The following is a 22,500-nucleotide window of genomic DNA, read 5'->3' on the forward strand; positions in this document are numbered from 1 at the left end:
GCCTAAAATATCCTAGTTACTCTTCAGAGTATGTATGCATGTCTGTTCTGTAATATGCATTCTGATTTGAAAAATGGGATTAACTCTTTATTTGGAGTTTTTTCCTTTGATCCCTGGGGGGTCCTACTGGAACTCTTCACTGTATAGATCCCTGCTGTGAATGATCCAGTGTCATGTAACCTCACTCGACCTCCTTTACTATAGGCCCTGAAAGTCTATGCATAGCCTGTTGCTGCTGGAACCCCCTTGCCCAGTGGTCAGCTCTTTTACTGGCAAGATGGCTCAAACATAAGTGGCTTTCATTCATCCACTCTTTCCAAGGTAAACTCATACACCTTCACCAAGTCAAACAATAGAGCTAGAGACTGTTCAGTGAGGCACTTTTCTCCATTCTGTTCTCTCCAATTCTATTTTTCCTTTTTTAAATAGTCATAGAAGACCCAGCTCACACTCATGTCCAACAAGATAAAAAGAAAGAGAAGTCTCTCCCTGTTGTGTGCCTCTGTAAGCAATTCCCTTTGAGCCTTTGAGCGTCATACTTAGTTTCAGGGGGTAGATGCATGTCCTCCCCATTTCCCCTGACTTAAGGGAAAAACAGAAGAATGACTCCACTCTCTTCCTTACATCCTAGATAATCCCATGTCCTCTCTCTCCCTCATAGGCTGAGGCAGCATTATGGGGGTAGCTGACCTTGTTCTCTCTTATTTTTTTTTTATTTTTTTAATGGTTTATTTATTTTTGAGAGAGAGAGACAGAGAGACAGAGTACGAGCAAGGGAGGGGCAGAGAGAGAGGGAGACAGAATCCATGAAGCAGGCTCCAGGCTCTGAGCTATCAGCACAGAGTCCGATGTGGGGTTCAAACCCGTGAACCACGAAATCATGACCTAAGCAGAAGTCGGACACCTAACCAACTGAGCCACCCAGGTGCCCTGACCTTGTTCTACTTCTAAATAAGACCTAGAAAAGTTTCCAACCTCCAAATCATCATATGATGACTCTGTCAATCCTCTTGAAATCACCTGCCAATTCTAGGACAATAGAAAAAGTCTCACTCAACATCCTTATGCTTACTAACTAAGCAAGCTAACATAACATCCTATATACCAACAGATAGATGTATATATGTATACCTGTACTTGTGTGTGTGCGTGTATCTTTTTTATAGAAGCGAGTTCTCTTTTGAACTGTTACATCTATTGAGCTCTCCTTAAAGCTTTCAAAGTAAAGAGCTAATGAAATCAAAGCCATAAGTTAGTATTTAGCATTTATATAACACTTGTACTTGCAAAATGCTTTAGAATAATTCAATCCTTAATCTCCATAACAGCCCTAGTAGAGGGACCCAGTTATCCCCTTCATGAATGAAGAAGCAGAAACCTGGAAAGGTTGCATGACATCTTATGCAACTGATTGGTGGCAGCCACTACTTAAAGCACAGAGGTCTTGACTTGGAGGAATGCTGTTCATCCTTTGGGCCCTAAAGAATAAGATTTCTTAATAAACCCATGAGTCATGGAGAAGAGGCACAGACTGACTATGATTTTACTAGGCTGTTTCCACTGCATCTCATTGATGGCTTAAATCATCTTAGTGCCGCTGAACCCTTTTCAGCAATAAAATAAAAAGTGTATTAAGTGCTAAATTCTGCCCATAACTGGTATTTCTCATTGACTGCAAGTTTATGGAAGTTGTCAACTTCAGAGACCAACTTATATGAAGGCAATCCAGCCTCTGTAGGTAGATGAATTGATGTAGTCAGAAATGATAGGGATAAAATTAACAAATTTACCAATCTTTTGGAGCTGAGGCTACATTTGCCAGTTTTTATACTCCAGCACCATCCCCCTACAAAACTCCACAGTTGAAGCATTCATCATTCTCACCTTCAGACACTGTTACCTAGATACCTCAGTTTTAGTTACAAGCTTGAGATCACCATAGCAACCAATTAGTATTTATGTTGCTAAGACAAGACGCAGAGAAAGGAGAAAGCAGGATGTGCTTACTCATTTTTATGTGATCTCAATGTAGAAAGGATAAAATGCTGATTCCAGTTTCCAAATTCCCATTGACTTCCCTCATCCTAATTTATATTCACATTTGTCTTTTCCACAAGTAATCCACTTAATAGCCAAGCACTTATGGTATGTACAATAAATTCTACAATTGTTAATAATGCCCAAGAAAAGTGAGAAGAGGGAGCAAAATAATTACATTGTCTGGCATTCTGGCCTATTGTAGGATCTGGGTTACAAAATCTAAGCCTTCGTCTCACACTTTTGTATGCACTTTCACATCAAATTACATACTCCTCTCTTGCTTTTTAACAGACTATCAGCAGTGATGGGATTTATTGTTATTTGTATTTTGACTGCATTTTAACCTCTTCACTTTAATTATAAGCAACCTCAGAAACGCAAAGAGAGATAATGAAAGAATATGGGTCAGCCAGGTCCAAATTTCAGTTCTAATACTACTAGCAGTGGAGCTGTTTGCAAGATGCTACTGTCCCCAGCTGTGACTAAAACAAGCATGGGAATTTATACCTAGAGTCAACATTAGTGTCTTAAAATCGGTATATAGTAAGTGGTCATTAAGACTTACATCTCTTTGGCCAATTCTCTTTAAAAAAAACAGATAATCATTTTAAATAAATTACCTTTTATATATTTGTGTGCATGGATGCATGTTCTACAATTGGATATGCAATTCCCTCTCGAAGCACTAATTCTTGGAAAACTTTCCTTACTAAAGGAGTGGGTAAAGAAATCTAAACCCTTCCTAGTGTGATTAAGTGTAGCAAAGATACTAGAGTACTTGCCACAAAGTACCTTCAATTGCATGGACCTGTGGATATCTGTAATGTCACCAATCACCAGTGGGTTCGGTCCCTCTTGTGTATTCTGTTTACAGAAACAACACAAAATCCCCATAAGCAGCATAATTTGTCCCCTGGTTCATCCTGAAACAATTCAGCACCCTTTGGAATTAATGAAATAGACTAAGAAACTATTGCTCTGAAAAGCTAAGTGTCTATATAGTTTGGATAAATTGGGTAAAGAATTAAAATTTTCTTCTCATCCAATTTGTCGTAGGCTGTTTTAATGGCAAATTAATGGTAAAAGCTCTGCCCATGGACCATATAGGAAATGAAGCAATCTTTTTGGTCTGGTCTGTTTGATTTCAGTCTCTTTTGACAAATCAAGTAAAGGGATCAGTCAAACAAGTTGACAAATTATTTAATTGAAGCTCAGTTTATGACTTAGCTGTCCTCAGTAGATATTCCAATAGACCACCGCCTGCATAATCCACACCAGCACTATTTCCTCATCAATCATAAATATACATGGCTCTTTCCCAAAAGTCACCTTCTCAATTTGCCTGTAAACTCTGAAGTCAGCTCCAGGTTCTTTGTCTCTCTTATCCACTCTCTTCTGCCCTTCACTTCACTGTTCTTTGAGAGGGTCACTAGAGATATCACCGACAAAGAATATGGGTTAAACGATTGCTAATGCCAAAATAACGCTAATAAAAACAATAAAATAAAACTAAGCTTATTTGGGCTTAACGGATAGAGATGAGCAGTCTCCACTGCTATCTTGCTGGTCCTTTCTTTCTCTGTGTTTCTTCCTCATGTAGACAGAGCCTCAAGACTTTTCCATTCAGTACATAAACACAGTGATGTGCTTTTTCTCCCAGAGTAGCCAATTTCAAATGTGGAAAGGTGGACAAAGCATATAAGATGTTTACTTCTACCAGTGACTCTATACAAGAAGTTTTTAAAAGGCTTCAAAAGGGGTGCCTGGGTGGCTCAGTCGATTGAGTATCTGACTTGATTTCATCTCAGGTCATGATCCTGGGGTCATGGGATCAAGTCCCATGTTGAAGCATGGAGCCTGCTTGAGATTCTCTCTCTCTCTCTCTCTCTCTCTCTCTCTCTCTCTCTCTCTCTCCTCTCTCTCTCTCTCTCCTTCTGCCCCTCTCCCTGACTTGTGCACTCTCTCTGTGTAAATAAACAAACAAACAAATAAATAAATAAATAAGGCTTAAAATTGTTCTTTTTAATAATATTTTCAACTATTTTAGAGAAAAAGCAAGGAATGTTAAATGTTAGATTTTTCTAAGTTGTTTTTCTTTTCTTTTAGTACTAAGTAATCACCTATGTTACATAGTTCACTTCTCTTTGAAGGTACGGCTCATTTGATTCTAGAACAATTCACTCCCTCTAAATCTCCAGTGGGAAAAATATGATGGAATTGTGTAATTATATTCATAAAAGAACAAAGGCATTATCTGCCTATGAAAATCCTCCTAGACCTATTATAAAATCAAATCCAGGCAAATTAATTAAATATAAAAAAAAGGAACAAATATATTTTTAGTACCTACAATGTCTAGTACCATGTACTAGACATTGTAAAATACACAAATATGAATTTACAGCCCTTTCCATTAGGAACTAAAAAATCACTTGGGAGATTGGACCTAAATAGGTGAACAGTTAAACAGAATTAAGAGATTACCTACAGAAGATAAGTTACAAAGCACAATAGGACTCCAAGGCCTAGAGAACAAGACGCTATGGGCATTAAACAGATGCAAGTTCTGAGGTTTGAAAAATCATTTCAGACAGAGAGTGTTCAATCCTTTCAGCCTTTGCAAGTATTTCTTAAAATTGTACCATGTACTCCCTGGGGGCAAACTTTATGGAAGAGAGAGGATTAGAGCTCAGATCCCTAGAACATATACTGTACGCACATGGAGATGGGGCTTAGAGTTTATCACAGAATGTCTTGTGCTTCTGCTTATATTTTTAGAAGCATAAATAACACACCAGCAACAATAATAGCTAATAATAGCTACAGTTTATAAAAGCCAGATGTTAAGCAAAAGGTTCTATATAAACCTTCTTATTTAATCTTGCATCAACATTTTGAGGTTAGTCTATCTAAAACCTACTCAAGAGAAGTTTTGGCTTAATAAGAAAAATGAATGGAGTCAACATATCTTGATGGTAGTGTACCCATTAGTTCAAAAGTATGTATGGATTACATTAGTGTCTGTGTTCTTAACCACTGAGCTCTGGAGCCTCCACAGCTAGATTGTGAATTCTGATGGTCAAGTCAACTCCTCTTGTATCCTGGTACTCATAAGAATGACGAAATTAGAAATTCACAATTGAATCTTATAATGAGTATCTCTATCATTAGTTCACCCAGAAGTAAATGGGATTTAAGAAACCATACTTCAAACACATCCAAATTAGGTTAGTGGCATCTTAAATTAGAGATGTTCTTTTTGGAGAGTTAATTAGAGATTACTCTCTGGCTCTACACTGACAATCTGAGTCCTAATTCTGGCTCTAACCCATCGTAGTTATGAGACTTTGGGTAAGGGATTTACATGCCCCATGCCTCAGATTTTCATCTATATAATGGATAAAATATTATTAACACCTATTACTTACATTGTTGTGAGGATTAAATAAGAAGATTTATGTGATGTACCTAGAAATGTGATATTTTTAATATCAAAAATATTAACTATCATCATCATTCTCTGGCCTTTGGAGACATTCACATTCTTTACGCATTGGACAAATTTAATGGGCCATCATTTATTTCTCAATAACTTTTCTACATGGAAGATATGTCCTAAAGTAGTATGGTAGGGTTTGCTAAGGGACCCTAGAGTGAAAGAGCCAGACACAGAAAACAAAACAAAATTTTAAAACCAGTGTTGAACAACACTTCAGAGTTTATGTCTGTATTCAACTCCCATCCCTAGTGAATCCGATTAAAAGACTGGAGATGAAAATGGATCCTCTTTTTGCTGAACTTCCAAAGAGCATCTGAGATCAGAGTTACATATAAAGTTTTTTCCTATGCATTTTAGAAACGGTATATGCAAAAGGTGTGCATATGCGTATGCATGCATTAGCACTTCTTTTGCTTCCTACAATCTTAAAGCATGGCTTAGTGTGTTTTCTCCTTGTTTTAATTGTTTTGAATTTTTTTTTTTGTCATTCTGTTTTACTTCAGATGCAACAGGAGAAAGTCTGAGTTGGTTTCTGTTTTAGTGGCCTTGTCTTTCAATCTGCACACACAGACACCTTTGACATGAAAATCTAAAAATGAAAAATCAAGATCCATTCAGCTCTCCACATTTTACCAAAATTGTTTTTAAACCACCCCAAAAATTCCACTCCCTAAAAAGACTAAAAAAAAAAATATTATCAAACTATTTTGACACAAAATAATCCACTAAAATATCAGATCAAGAAAATCATTGCTTTTTTAAGCCATAGAAATACAGATTCATTTGTCTCTAACTCAACCAATCAATCATAAATCAAAACGGTCTATCGACTGCCTACTAGAATTTTAGTCTTGAACTTCACTTTGTGAGGTAAGGAGTGGGGAAGCAGGAAAGAGACTAATAGATACTGATCACTTGTGCCAGAAAATTTACTATGGACAGCTGTTCTAGGAGCCATTCTAGAGGAGGATTAAGATAAAGCCATGATAACAAGCATCAATTTTCTCTGGCCCTGCCTTAATACACAAACAGAAGAACTCAAATCTCCATCTTTAAATTGCACTCCCAGTTACTTTTGAGAATTGCTGATAGTGACTCAACTTCTGGGCAAGCACCTTTCACTTTGCCCATCACCCCACTTTGGCCCCTCAGACTCTGACTGTAACCTTTTGGTTACAGCCTTCTGTCTTCCCAGTTTCGTTTCTACTTCTGATCACCTCCTATCACAATAAGATTTCTGATTATTTTAAGCTCTTTATCTACAATCACTCTCTTGGCATTACTTTCCTCTTTATCTGGTTTATACTCATTAGTCCATCATTCCACCTCTTATCTTCTCAATAACCTTATCTAAGAGGTTGATTCCAATCTTCAGCCTCTTCTTTGACTCCTAGCTTCCCCTCACACCCTACATCCAATGGATCAATGAATCTTACCAACCAGGACTTGAAATATATACATATCATAACTATTTCCCCAACCCCCCAATCACCACAATTGTGCCCCAAGTCACCATTTTCTATGTTCTGAACCACAACAAAGGCCTCTTAAATAGGCATCTCTCAATTTGATGACTAACAGTCCCCAATAGATAGTTTTCCAATGTATTTTATACACATAACATCTATACTACTTTTTAAAAACACAAATCTAATTATGCCTTTCTTTCTCTTAAAGACTTTTAGTAATGTTCTGTACAGTAGTTTTGTTTTTTTTCTTTTTGAGGATAAAGTTCAAATTTTTTGCCTCTGACTGTCCTTCTAGCCTTATCTTTCATCATGCCACCACCACACCATCCATTTGCTAACCATACTAAACTTCCTTAAATTACCTACATACGCTGTATTCCTTTTTTTCTTTCCTCCAGCTAGAATAGCCTTCCTTATGGACTGTCTCATACCATCCTAAGGTTTCACCCTCAACTAGTTTATTTCACAGAGGTGTTCCACCCTTACAGCCCGCTCCCAAGCCTGTATAAGATAGCTTCCCATGTGCTCCCACAGCACTGGGTACATCCATTATCAGTACCTACACTGAACTGTTATCAACTATTTACTTCACTCTACCTAACCCACCTCCACCCCGCCCAAACATTAAATAATGAGGCACAAGTCATCATCAACATCTTGCAAGTGTCTGGCCCATAAAGGATGCTCAGTTGATATCAGAAGAATGAATGGGCAATGTAAAGTGATGATATCTGCTACCAAGAGTGCCAATGCCTCTACCAATGGAAAGGATACTCCTACAGAGGATGATAATGCCACAATGTTGGCCCTGGGGACACAGAGGCCCAAAGCTGACTGTGCAACACTTGCAGAGCAGCTAGTACCCTCACCACCATTGTGGTGGACACTGAGCTGGGAATATGCTCATGTTGCCTACCACATGCCAGACCTGCCTCAGAAGAACTTTTAAGTCTTATCTCCCTGTTTTTCCCCTCTCCTTATACTTCAGAAATGAGTCAATGGAACCTGGAATAGAGAACAGCAGAATGAAAGATGTAAAATAATTAATCTGAAGATAATTTCTCCTCTTGGTAATCTTTGTATCTCTCTTGAAGGTCCCATCTTTTTTTTTTTCCTAAAATGAATTTTTACCATGATGATACCAGATCTCAAATGGAAATAAAATCTCGATCCTTTTAAATCATCTGGATCCCTCTCCAATACTCTAGAATTCACCTTAAGGGTGAATACAGATTAGGCTCAAAATAAGCTCATAGTACATTCATTACAAATCTTAGGAGTCATGTACAATAGTTTTCATCTTAGAAATAGGTATCTTGAAGGGTCTAAACATATCTCCACGCCTTAAGAGCATTCTTATACTTCACAGTGCCTTCCTTCTAAAGTAAAATAGAAAAGTTGCAGGATATCAACTAATATTTTATACTAGAAAGCACCCACTAAGGAAGTTTTCAGGATATCTGTATACTAATTTCTGATCTACCCCTAATTAGCTGTATGGCATTCAGCAAATTAAATACCTCCAGAAGCCCATTTTCCTCATTTATAAAATAATCTGGTTCTATTAGATGACTGCCCAATTCCCTTTTTTCTGTAAAATTCCATGAATCGGTGATCTCTCTGCTCAAAGACGCAAACAGATGTATTGATAGAGGGAAGGCTTAGCAAAGAAACAACAATAACAATATATCATATAATTAAGGGCTAATAAGAGCTCTTGAAGTTAAAACTACAAAGAGACCTAGGATAAGGGGAGTGATTCAAAAAAAAAAAAATGAGAACAGATGAGTCTTGAATCAGCATTGAATGAAAGATAAAACAGAAAGGCACAGAATCTACAATGATATAGTGTCTGAAACAGACCTACATGTTAGCCATTGGAGTTTAATTTGGCCAGGGCCCAAAGAAAAGTGATCAACATAAATAACAACAAAGTAGCTTGTAATCTATTAAAACAAAAGATCCGGTTTAAAGATTTAACATAAAGTTTCAGTCCTTAAATTAGCAAACCTTCATCTATCAGGAAACTCAGCTATACAGAATGACATATGTCTCTGGACTTTTAATACTGACAGTTTTATTGTAATAATAATAACCACAGTGCTGGCAAAGGAAAAGACAGATGGACCCAACTTCTAGGCCTTACCATCACTCCTCCTGATTACTCTTCTTATTTTGAGCATCGACAAAACGGTGGGGCTGTTATCATAGATCTTTGCATAGCATTGATTCAAGTGTGTGTTGAAACAAGGCTGCTACTGTGTAATTCATTTATATCACTGGCTCATACCTGCCTCTTCTTCCCTTCCTTCGATCTTACATATCTCTAAGATGAGCATTTATCTTACTTTGCTCTCCTGTTCCTCTTCTGTTGTCAGTCTAGCAGGTGTTCTTTTCAGATTGCTTTCATTCTTCATTATTCATTTTGGGTCCCTTTCTACTTTTGTGTCCATTTTTATCCTTCCCTTCCCTTCGTATGTACCTCAGGTGCCAGAGCCATCCATTTGTCAGAAATGTTTGGTGCTATTTGTTTGTGGTTATTTCCCCCTTAAACTAGGGCTTAGAAAATCCACCTGGTGAGCTGTTTCTTGTTTCTAAAGGGAGAAAGGCCCTCTAAGCCTAGGAGAAGTTAGAAATCAGGACTGTCATTTTTCTTCACACCTGCTCCAGGCCTGATCCAACCATTCTTCTTCAGTGGCCCTGTTTGGTTCTGAATGACATCACCACTTATTTTTCCAGCAATAAATTTAGTTGAAGTGCTTTTGAAACTGTGTGGTCCCTGATTTTCCTGTTCCCAAAGGCCAGAGGTTCCAATCATATGGGATTATTTAGCATCTGGCAAGTTGTTAATGTTGAGAATCAAACAAAAGTATTTAAAGATGTATACAAGTTCATTTCTTCATGCATTTTAAATTGCTGCTCATGGAAAGACTGTCAGAGAGAGTCACTCCTACGCTTTCAAAGTGATTCAAAGCCCACCACCTGGCTCTGGCTCACTAGATGACCTCACAAAACATGCTGTTTCAGCATCTTTGGGGCGGGAAGGCACAGCCCATCAGCCTCAGTTACTCAGTCACGAGTAACACTGTCCAGGCATGGGAGGGGATAAAAGCCTTAGAATCAGTAAAAGCTCTCAATTTCAACTTAGTAAAGACAAACAACAACAATAACTAGAGAAAGCCAAACTCTATAGCAAGAAACAACGAGTCTGTCAATATAGGCAACCTCTTGTTGGAAGGTGCACAGGGAGCCTTAAAACAGCTGTCGCCCAGACACAATCCTACTAACAGTGTGTATGCTGCAGCATTTCTGAAACCTGCCCTGACGTCCAATTCTACGTGAGAACTTTATTTTTCAGTTCAGCCAAATACTGCAATAGTGCCCCCAGCTCATGGAATTTTTTTTTTTTTTTTTGCCTTCTGATCTGAATATATACAGCAGCATGAACTGACTGACAACAAAACTCTTTTTATTTTAAAGTAAAGATTTCCAATGTATTTTCTTCTGTAGTTGTAAGTAAACATTATGAGGGGGAAGAGAGTTTATACATTGTCTGATTGGGAACTTGACTTTTCATTATTCAGGGATTTCTGCAGGACATATAAATGTTATCTATAACTCTGGACACTTTTCATCTCTTCTGTTAACAATAAATTCTGTAGATTTTTAAAAACATAAATTTTCAAAAGACTTCACTCCATCCTATCCAATATTTCTGTAGTTTCAACTTCCCTGTCCTTATTTTCTGCCTTCTTCTTCTTTAAAGCAGCAGCTTCAGTATTAGGTGCTTTGCTTTTTAACTTTTCTACAACTCTTTGAAAAGTCATCTAATGCAATAACACGAGGAAGTACTTGTAAACTCTTTTTTCGTAAAAGCACACAGACATTTACCTGTTACTATCTATGAGAGTTCTTTCATGCTTCTTTGGCTGAGTTAGTCAGCAAAACAAATGTTTTATCACTATCACCATTCAATAAGACACCAGATATTTTTGTAAAAATATATCAGATATTTGAGCAAAATTTCATTACAACGTTATGGAATATTCATTCTCTCCTGAATTAGTTTTTCTGTTAAAACCTCAGGTGACATTTATCCCACTTTATAATTTCTTTTCACTGGACATTTGTTCATCCATCTTTAAAGAGCATAGGACACAGCGCTTCACTGAGTTTCTCTGCCCAGATTCCTTTCCCTATTCATATTTTGTATCTGAAAGAGCATAACCTACAGAATGTCTGCTGGAAAATGGTAAGAAAGCTCACAAAGTTCTAGAAACTTCTGTCTAGTTTATATTTCAGTTATTGATAACAATGTTCCAAAAGCTGTAATAGTGCTTCAAGAACTGAATTTCTTTTTCCATCTTCATGTATCATATTGTCTACATGCAAAAACAATGAGAGATCTACAACAGCATATTGGAGAATATCTGAGCATTGAAGAGTGTTGATTGGATAGATATTTGTGCTGATAGAATTATAAAAGTTTTAGAAAGAGATACATGTACTTAAGAACAGTGGAGTTAGTAACTTGGATTTTTTCACAGTGGTTTGCACATCCCTGAGAAAATTTTAATAGAATTTTTTTATTATTATTACAAATGTAGTCTGGACTAAAGAAATCATTCAAACAATAGAGAAAAAGTAATCTCTCTTCACCCTGTGGAAATCCCTATTTACACCCTGATTATTTTAAGTAACAGATTTTAGGAGTACCTTCCATAACTTTTCAGACACACTTATTCACTTATATTTTTCCAAAAGAAATAGTTCATATTCTTTCATACTGTTGAGAAAATTGTCTTTTTAATTTTCAGAATTGGCACAATGTAATGAAAATCTTTCACTATCACATGAAGAATTCTCCTCCTTTTGTTACGTGGTTCTAGACCATTCCTCACCAGGAGTGTGCTCTAAAGCAGTTTTCCTTTTCCATACTAATGAAAAATAGGTGGTCTCTAATTACGCATTATTTCAAAGAATGAAGAGTTGAAAAGTCTTGCCCATTTCTGGAGATATTTATATCTATTTATTTTTCCTTTGAAATACCTCTTCATATTAATTTCTATCCCTTGAGGGTTTTTCTTTTTATAACTTATTTGTTCGAGCTTTTGAATATTAGAGATATTCGTCATTTAAAACTATTAAAAACTGTTGCGTGCGTTTTCTCCAAATCTGTCATTTGTTGAACTTTGTTTTTACTGTTGCCATTTTAAAGTTTGTATTTGTCAGTCTTTTCCTTTACAGCCTCTGCAGACAACTTAGAAATAGAGGTCATCCTAGTAAGAGTTAAAAGTATACATTTCAATAAGCAGGATCTTGAAAATTGCTTTTTTTTTTCTTTCACAATAACTTGAAGTCTATAAGAATGTATTTCTATATACTAAAAACTGAAAATAACTTGTAAGGAAACCTGCCTGACCCAGCAATAACTCTCTAGTTTGCTGATAGGAGGTAGGAGAGGAGATGAGGGAAACATGTTTTAGTTGCTGGCTTGAATATAAACATTAGGCTACGGAATGAACCCATGTAGTGTTTGGTTCCCCTCAAGGTTAAGTGTCCACAACACCGCATCCCTGCAGGCAACTGATTTTGTCACAAAACCTTATATTAGTAGAAATTCAATTATAGTTTACAAAGGTTATGTGAAAAAAAGATGTGGATGCAGCTAGATTGTTTTATATCCTCAATTCAGATAAATGTAAATGTAGCAGGGGGTCCAAGCTTATAGACACAATGACCTTATGATCAACTAGTGTGCATTGTGACATCTGTTTCCAATCACAGGGCCATGAGGTGAGACCCAATTCTTCTTCATATGCTAAGTTGTTTAGACTTGTTCTTATCCGTTTTTAGTCTTCAACTATTAAGTAAGTAGGAGAATACTCCCCTTGTTTTTAATCTCTGTGGGAATTAACTGTTTCCTCTGCCAGGGCCTTTCCAATCCCAATTCCTTAAGGTTTAGTCAGAAGGACAAGACTAGGCAGAAAGTCAAGAACACAAAGCTCACTAGCAAAGAAAGTACTGAAACCCTTGTTCTTGTTTTTGTACCAAAAAAAAAAAAAAAAAAAAAAAGATAGATATAGATAGTGCTCCCAAAGGTCAAAATGTACTTGATTTTGTGTTAAAAGAACTGTATGCAACTAAAATACTCTTAGCAAGCATTTTTGAGAAGCTACTATTTTTGTTGTGCCAGATCTATGGACTTTCAATATTTATAATAAACTGATCTTTTAAGAGAATTACACTTATAAGGCAATCATTTTCAGAAAGTGAGTACTAGGTAGCAAATTTGTAATGTTTTATGTGTCACAAAATTTAAGGAAATGAAAAACAAACAAACAAAAAGTACAAGAAATGAAAAACAAAAAGGTCTTATTTACTTACTTATTGGGGCTTGGGAGGAGGTGGGTCATGTCTTTAGAAACAATTTACATTGAGGGGGATTTTTCCTCCTCAATATAAACACCTCTAATATAAACCCAGGAAATGCTTGCTGACTAAATAATGTGCATAATGCTTCTATCTTAAATCCCATATTTTACCTATTTTATTTTACCATATAGTTATTTCTTTATTGAGAAGGCCTCAATTTTTCTTTAAATAAACTGTGATAGCCAAGAAAGGACACCCACAAGCTTTTCCTTTGAACTTTTCAGGTGTCGGAGGCAGATGAACTGCAGACTTACATATATTAGTTGGAACTCAGGCCAGCCACCTTTACTTTAGGGGAAAAGAAATCAACTTAGAACCTTCTAGATGGAAACTATGCCCTTTTGCTGCTGCCTTTCCTCTTAGAAAACAAGTTAAAAGGTACCATTGGCCAGGTTAATTGACTTACAAGTGTGTCTTTTTAATAAGTGTCATAAAGTATGTCAGGCTGCTGAAACTTGCTTTCAGTGCGTTTTTTAAAAAACTGTTGTCAACCAGATTAAAGTTTATTGTTCACATGTGCATTCGGTTTTCAGGTGGTAATGAAAGACACTGAATTGATTTGCCATGCGTAAAGAAAAAGGGGTTGTGTCCTTTGCTCTCCCTCAATGTGCCTTTCCTTCTGGTGTCTCCTCTGAACGGTGTTGCCAGCAGACCTTGTCCAGCTCTGGACGTTTCCACTTGCGGAATAGTTCTCACAGGCTGTGCTGTGTCTACACCAAGACTTTGTAGAGGCTGAAGAGAGTGACTGAGGAGTGTTATCAAAGTGTCTATTATTAATAAAATTGAACATTTTGAATACAATGACTTTAAATGAATCCCTTTTCCTCCCAAGGACTTAGATCACTTTAGAAAGAAATATTTTCTTTTGGTTTTAGTGGGCAGATGCTCAGTGTTCATGTAGAGCCAGCATGGCTTCCTTATCCTGCAAGTCTCAAACTGACCTTTACCCCTCCATGTTCCCCTGCATTGACTGCTTCACAAAAGGACCTAAAACAAGGTTTTGGTAAGTGGACTCAAAATATTTGATTTGCCAAACATCCTGTTGTTTTCCAAATTTTAGAAACATGGAAAGGGGATACAGGGAAGTCTCTAAGTGGTCGCTGACTAGACAACTCTACTCTTTACCTGACCAGTTCTACATACAGGCATTCTGGAATTCGCGATTTAAAACACCTCTACGGTGATTCTACATGCACATTTTATGCTGAAGCTGTAGCCTTCTCTCAGGGCTCAGTTTGACATAAAACACATCTATAAATGAGCAGCACTGGGTAAGGAGCAAGAAGATGATAAAGAAGCTTACGTTCTCAATCTTAGAAAAGTCTAGCCCAATAATCCCTTCACTTCCTCACTCAAATTTGCCCATGTGAGGAATGCCATAACCGAACAAAAAGGATTTCTACCCAAGCTAGAAATCCTTGATGTCTTCCATGTCAGAAATACCATCATTTGAGATTTGATGTATTTGTCATTTTACTGTCTGTCTTCTCACACTGGAATCGAAATACCATGAAAATGTGAGCTTCACAACGCTTCTGTGTCCCTATTTCCTGGCGTAATTTAGACTTCAGTGAATACTGGAGGGAAAAAAATGTTAAGGTTTTTTTCATATGTTAATTATCCCTGAACAACACTTCTTTGTACCAGATACTCTAATGTGAAGAGGTTTGTTCCATACCTTTCATCTCTGCAGGTGACACCAGGGCTGCTGCCACAGGATAGAGCTGGATGCTGGGAAAGGGCTATGGGTCACAGGCAAGTGGCAGATTGCAGAGACAGAGTGACCAACTTCTCAGTGTTACTAAGGAAGGCAGTAGCTTTTGAGTAGTATTCAGGTCACATAAAGGGTAGGGGTTAAAAAGCAGGTAGCCCAATTGAAATGTTATACATAGGAAGTAACAGAGACAAAGCGTAACCACGAATTAAGTTGGGAAAGAGAGAGAGGAGACAAATGGAAACAGGAGGAAGAAATACAGGGCTTGGAAGTGTCAGAAGAAACTACAGTCCCTCTAAAGTAGTTGTTCTCTAGCTGGAGATAAGGCTGAGAAATTTTAGAACTAGAACCTAGTGAGCCTTGAAAATGTCATGATTTCAAACTGACCCTGTGTTCTCCAAAGCCCTCATATCTCCAGGTGTCCTTTTCACTCTGTGGAGTTGTCTCTGTTGAGTGTGTGTGCATGTGTGTGTACGTGCATACGGAGGGCTAGGGAGAAAACACTCAGGTAAAAGGCTCTCTCTGTACTGTGGTCTTTACGGAAATGCACTGATAGAGGACCTGGCTTTGCCCCTATGGTCATTCTGGAGCCCATGCATTTTAAAATTGCCCCACCTATACAGCTTTGCTCCCATCTAAAACCAATCCTCCTCCTATGCTGGTAGAATATTTGAGAAGCCCTAAATTAGCACAATGCTCAACTTAGCACCAAGCTAGCCTTATCTGTTTTATGCCAGTCCTGGTAACAAGATTTCTCCCAGTTCCCAGGCCAAGGGTTCTTCCAATTTACTCTGTCTGGACCCTCGTTTCATTGCTTCTCACTCAAACCCTGTCAGAAGCTTCTCTTAAGAGTCAACTGTAGCTTCCCAACATCCTTGAAACTCATCACTGTGTCTCCTGTTAAGTGCCAGTCTCTAGTGAAAAGCCATGCTAACTCCCACCTCTGCTCCTTCACTTGCCTTCTCCTTGCCTAGAATCCTGCACAACCCTTCAGTTTTCCAAAGCCAACAGAACTATTAGGGTCTTCGCTGACAAAATCTGAGTTTCTTGATCACTCTGTTATTTATTTTCTATTTCTCAAAGCAAGGATCATAATTGTATAAAAAATGCAAAATGCCTTGTAGTTACTATAGTCCTTTCTCAATGTGCCTAACAACAGCCTTGGGAAATGGTCTGGGCAGTGCAGATATCCCCATTCATGGAGTATATAGCTTCATGGTGGAGAAGTGACTTAGTCAGCTTTAGCCATGGGTTTTCTGACCCTAAGCAGCACCCATGTTCTGCTCTACTCTATCTCTTCTGATTCAGGAAGGGCCACAACATGAGACGAGGTTACCTGGGGAAGGAACACAGAAGATGGGAGTTACACGCAGGGCCTTGAAGGAATCAACAGAACAGCCTAGGTGGAACAGCAGCATAGACAGGAAAGGAAGTAATTAGCAGACTTCACAGTCTGAGAATAACAAGAGTGGTGGAGTGGCAACCTTTTGGAGTTAGGGATGGTCAGGGAAGTGGGATGACATGAGGGTGTGTGCACGCATGTGTGTGAGGTGGGGGGGATTTGGTGAGGGACAGCGGTGGGAAGGGTCCCACAACAGCATTCCTCTCACAAACTCTTCAACTGACAACAATCAGGAGAACAGAGCTGTCATAGAAGTAGCACTCACCTTGGAAACAAAAGATCTGGTTGCTTTTCAGAGCAGCCACTTAGAAGCTACGCGGCATTTGACAATACTTTGCTGAGACACACCATGACATAACCATGGTAAAATAGCTATGTCAGCAGCACGTGCAATTATAGGGGTGCTCAACATGAGAATGAGACGGTGTTTGAAAGTATACTATAAGCTAGAAAGAGCTCTATATAAACAATATTTTAGTCTCATATTCCAAAGTATCAACAGAAAATCACGGTGGAAAAACTAATGCACATGCATACACGTGAGTACACACATGTGGGCACATTTACAGAGGAAATATATTGAAGTCCACTGTCCCTTTCCCTGCGTCTGAGATGTCAGCCCAACAATCACCTAGACCACCAAGAGGTCTCCTCCCTCATTTTACCCCAGGAGGCCTTTCGAGTGATGCCCTTCAGGGTACCCACATTCTTCTTCCTCCCCCATAACATTCCCCCCAACCTTCATGGAAAACAAAGAGTCCTGCTTGTCGTTCCTTTCAGAAGACAATCAACATAGCCAATTGGAAGCCACATGAATAATTTAACCTCCCAGCAGGGACTGGACAGATCGGAAGATACAGCAGCTTCCCAAAATTAATAAAGGCTTTTATAGAGCCATAAAAAGCCATAACTCAATCATTTTAAAAAGGGCAGGAAACACAATGCTTATTAAAGGCTGGGTGCTGCTGAGGTGTATACAAAAAGGCCACTCAGCAGCAATGGCCCCAGTGCACGCCCACCCTCTGCCTCCACTTGATGGGCAGACAACCTGACCTAACCATTTAATAAGCAATATTTAGTGATGATTCTTCCCTGACTGGCTCAGTCATGGAAGAGTACTAATAAAGAGAATGATTGAAACAAGGGAGGAATGTTTTTTCTACTCACATTAAATGGTTGTGGTTATAGTGGGAAAGCCACCTATTTATGGACACATTTTTTTTTTCTTTAGTCTTGCCAAGCACTTTGGAGGTAAATTTGTTCAGACTACCCCATTACTCTTTTAGTAACTGAAACGGGGCAATTGCTTTCTCTAAGACTGTTTTCCTCACACAGCTGGGATGGCACCAAGTGTCTCCTTCCAGATGAAATGCCCCTATGGTTGGAGCCCATGCATTTTAAAATTGCCCCACCTATACAGCTTTGCTCCCATCTAAAACCAATCCTCCTCCTATGCTGGTAGAATATTTGAGAAGCCCTAAATTAGCACAATGCTCAACTTAGCACCAAGCTAGCCTTATCTGTTTTATGCCAGTCCTGGTAACAAGATTTCTCCTATACAGCCCCACCTATACAGCTTTGCTCCCATCTAAAACCAAGCCTCCTCCTATGCTGGTAGAATATTTGAGAAGCCCTAAATTAGCACAATGCTCAACTTAGCACCAAGCTAGCCTTATCTGTTTTATGCCAGTCCTGGTAACAAGATTTCTCCCAGTTCCCAGGCCAAGGGTTCTTCCAATTTACTCTGTCCACAGTGGTTCAGCATCTGTAGCCTCTTCAGTTGGATAGCCTGTATATAACTGTAAGTTCTCCAGAATAAGACTGGGCCAGGCACACTTTTCTCAGAACTCAGAACTCAAGACCAAGGTTTCACAGTTTGTGCAATGCACAAAGGTGGTCCATTAGAGAGTCCAAATGGGACAGACAATGCGTTGTTTCAGTCTAGAGAAAGGGGTACCTTTTTACGGATCTTCCATATGGAAGAAGAGGAGTTTTCTTTTTGTAATTCACACAATAGCAGTGTTGGTGCCAGCAATGGCCCTGTTCTGGTCAATCAGAGAGCTCTATTCTACTCCCAGACCATATTCCTCAGAGTTCTCGCGTGTTAAGTGATTTCTCTCTCCGGCCCATGGTGGCAAGGCTGCTTCTCTGAGGAGCAGAAAATAGGAGCAAGAAAAGGGGCAGGTTAGAATAGGTCTCTTCTATTGAAGAGAATAAAAGTCTCAGACTTCAAGGATCTCGGCAGGTTTGGTCCAAGTATGCCTCCTTCTGCCCCATTTCTAACTCCACTATTTACTGGGACAAGTGCCCCAGGACTACAAGAGCAGAAGCATTTTTAGCAAACAAAACATAAATAAATAACTAGCTTCACAGCCAGGATGGGCTCTCAGTGACTTGTCTGACCCACATAGTTTCTGTGTGCCTTGCTCTCCTAGCTGCTTTCCCAAAGCATGAGTGGATGTATCTTTGGGTACCACAGGTACTAAGTGATCTTCCCATTTGCGTAACCTCAAGTGACAAAGTGCTGGTCCTCATATATCACAGTCTTCCCCAGGAAGGATTAGGTCACACTGGGCCAAGGTTTTACTAATGAGATCATGCATAATCAATAAGGGTCGGCTGACATCTTGTCAACTCCATCACTGTCACCAGTGGGGCTGAGGTAAGGCAATCAGAAAGGGAGACCTGTCAGCCACCTGGAATCTGAACAGATGGGCAGCACTGGATGGAACTGCTGTCCCTCAAAACAGGCCCAAGTCTTATTAGCAGAGGAGACAGGTCATACATTCATTCATTTATTCACCCCTTCCTTTGTCCATCCCACAGATAGTAAAGTGTCAGGTTCTATCTGTACCATAGAGGATGACACAGAAAAGGACCCCATACATTTGGAGCTTCCCTTGCAGCATCCTTATTCTACTGGGAGTCATAAGAAAGAGAAGAAAGAAAAATAAAGATAAAGTAAGAAAAAAAAAGAAAAAAAAGAAGAAGAAAAAAGGGAATGGAAAGGAATAAAAGATGCACAAATAATCTCAGATAATATTATACAGGCAGAGAATTAACATAGGGCAACATGAAGTAGAAAAACCCAAAACTTAAGTTGGAGAGGACAAGAAAGTACATGGACATCTCTCTCTTTAACAAGCCACAGACTCTCTCCAGGGCTCTTCTCAGTATTGTCTAAGTTTTTTGATTCTGAACAAAGGGGATAAAGCCCAGCTTTTTTTAATGACCTAGTTGATTTGTCACTGGATCCATGAGACTTGTAATGGACCACATCATTTCTTAATTCAAAATTTAAATCTGCCTCTCATCAACTCCCTAAAATTTTCAGATTGTTTTATGGGATCATGGAGGTGTTATATTACTGAATATAATTCGATAACTTGTTACGTGTTTCCATTCAATAAATTGGAATACAAAATAAAGTCAGATTTCCTACTAAGTATGAAGTAATAACATAAAATCCCAATGTTGGGCGATTTTGTTAAGTAATAACAAAATATCCCATTTTTTTCCTCCACAAATCAGCTTTATTTGCACTCTTATATTCAAGTGACTCATTTTATCCAAATTGCAAGGATTTTACACAAAAAAAATTCCAACATGGGAGAGAAAGGATCAGTGATGCCTGCTTTCCCAGCATTAGTACCTGACTCTTATAGGCCTGAGTTCCTACTATTATCACTCACTCAGGTTGTTGGCAGGATTAAGCTACTTACAGGGGCGTCTGGGTGGCTCAGTTGGTGAAGCGTCTGACTTTGGCTCAGGTCATGATATCATGGTTCGTGGGTTCATCTGTCAACATAGAGCCTGCTAAGATTCTCTCTCTCCCTCTCTCTCTCTGCTCCTCCCCCACTCGTGCTCCATCTATTTCTCTCTCTCTCTCTCCCCCTCTCAAAATAAATAAATAAACTTAAAAAAATTAAGTTACTTATAGCTATAGGACTGAGGTCCCCTTTTCTTGCTAACAGCCAGGGCTCACCCTCAGCATTTTGCTATCATTCCCAGATCCTAGGCGCATGGCCCTCTCAACAGTGTGGCAGCTACCTCTTCAACATCAGCTGGAGAATCTCTCTCTAATTATATATAAAGAATCTTATATTATGAAACACAATCATGGATTGTGGATGGATTAACTTTTCCATCACCTTGTCAGGTAGGTATCTTCACCTATCTTAACCCAAACAAGTGTGTGACAATCCTATCATATTCGCAGGTCCTACCTATACTCAAAGGGAGATAACTATCCAGGGCATGTGCAACAGGGCTCTTGAATCTTCAGAGACATCTTAGAATTCTTTCTATCACAGATACATGACAGTATTGTACACATATCATAAGGGCACAAATCAGTAATTTTTTACAAACTGAACACACACGTACCCACACCCAAAGCAAAAGAGAAGATGAGCAGTACACAGAAACTCGTCTCTTATTCCTTTCTGTTCTCTACCACCACCCCCAGGATAAGTGACTGCTATCCTGACCTCTAATAAAATAATTCAGCTTTGCCTTTTCTTTTTTTTTAATTTTTTTTGTTTATACCTGTAAATACATATATAAATTGAATCCTGCAATATGGACTCTGTTTCTGACTTCTTTTCCTCAAAATAATCTCATTATTGTTATATTATTCTATTGTGTGAACATTTCCACTCTACTGATAACATTTCTTATCTGAATATATGACGAACTATTGATAGGCATTTGAGTGTCCAGCTTGGAGTTACTATAAATATTGTTGTTGTGAACATTCTAAGACATGTATGTTGGAGAACATATAAGGATAACTTCTAGGTTAGTCTTCCCTGGCTTCAATCTCAATCTTCCCCTTGTGACCTGAGGCCAGTTATTTATATTGTAGGTCACCTTTCTCAATATGTGAAAAGCAGACTATACCACCTTCTCATAATGTCATATGTGTATGTGAGCAGGGGGGTGGACTTAACCAACTCAGGAATATGCACTCCTAGGCAACGGAATACAACAGTCAACACAGTCGACAAAATGCGTGTTATTACGGACCTGCATCCTAGTGACACAAAGGGGAGGGATGGGTGGGAGAAGAAAAGAGAATAAACAAAAAATAAAGTACACTTATATATAATAAAAATGTACGGAATGTTAGGTAGGAGCTAACGAGAGGGATGAAGCAACAAAGGCGGGCCTGGAGTGTCTGGAGAAAGGTTATGGAGTTTGTCAGGGGTGCTATCACTGATATGGTGACATTTGAGCAAAGACATAAAAAATGAAAGAAAATTTGTAAATATCTGGGAGAAGAGTGTTACAGGCAGAGGCCCTGAGACAAGGACATGTCTAGAGTACTTGAGGAGTACAAATTCTAGAGTAGATACAGAGTAGATCAGAAAGGACAAAGGTGCACAATGATAAATATGAAGATCGAATAGGGTCTTGTGAGTCACTGGAAGAGTCTTTCTCTGAGAGAAATGAGAAATCACTGGAGGGGGTGCAGGTTGTGTAGAAAGAATTATGTTTTAACGGTGTCAACAGAAGCTCTCATGAGAATGCATTACATGAAGCATGAAAAATGAACAGAAAGTGAATGATGGGGTAAGGAGTAGGCATATGTATGTTAATTAGTATGTGTGGATGTGTTGTACGTGTATACATGTATGAGGGAGCTGATCTTATGAACATAAACCAAAAGAGTTAATATTGGGAAAGCATATCAAAGGAAGTAAAGCTTTGGATGTGTATTTGAATTATAATTTGGACAGAGGGATCAGACAAGATAACAGACTCACTGTTAAACATCAAGCCTTAATGTCATTTTCTTTCTTTCCTATTTGAAATGAAATTTACTGTAGTCAAGAGATTTAGTCATTCCATGTTTCCATGATGTGATTCCTCCAGAAGGGACCAAATTTCTACCAAAAGAAAACATATTTAGCTAATAAATTGTAACCTACCTGTGTTA

This window comes from Lynx rufus, unplaced genomic scaffold (genome assembly GCF_022079265.1).
Source record: "Lynx rufus isolate CCGP_SWC_20201006 ecotype Redwood Valley unplaced genomic scaffold, mLynRuf1.p SCAF_22, whole genome shotgun sequence".
NCBI lineage: Eukaryota > Metazoa > Chordata > Mammalia > Carnivora > Felidae > Lynx > Lynx rufus.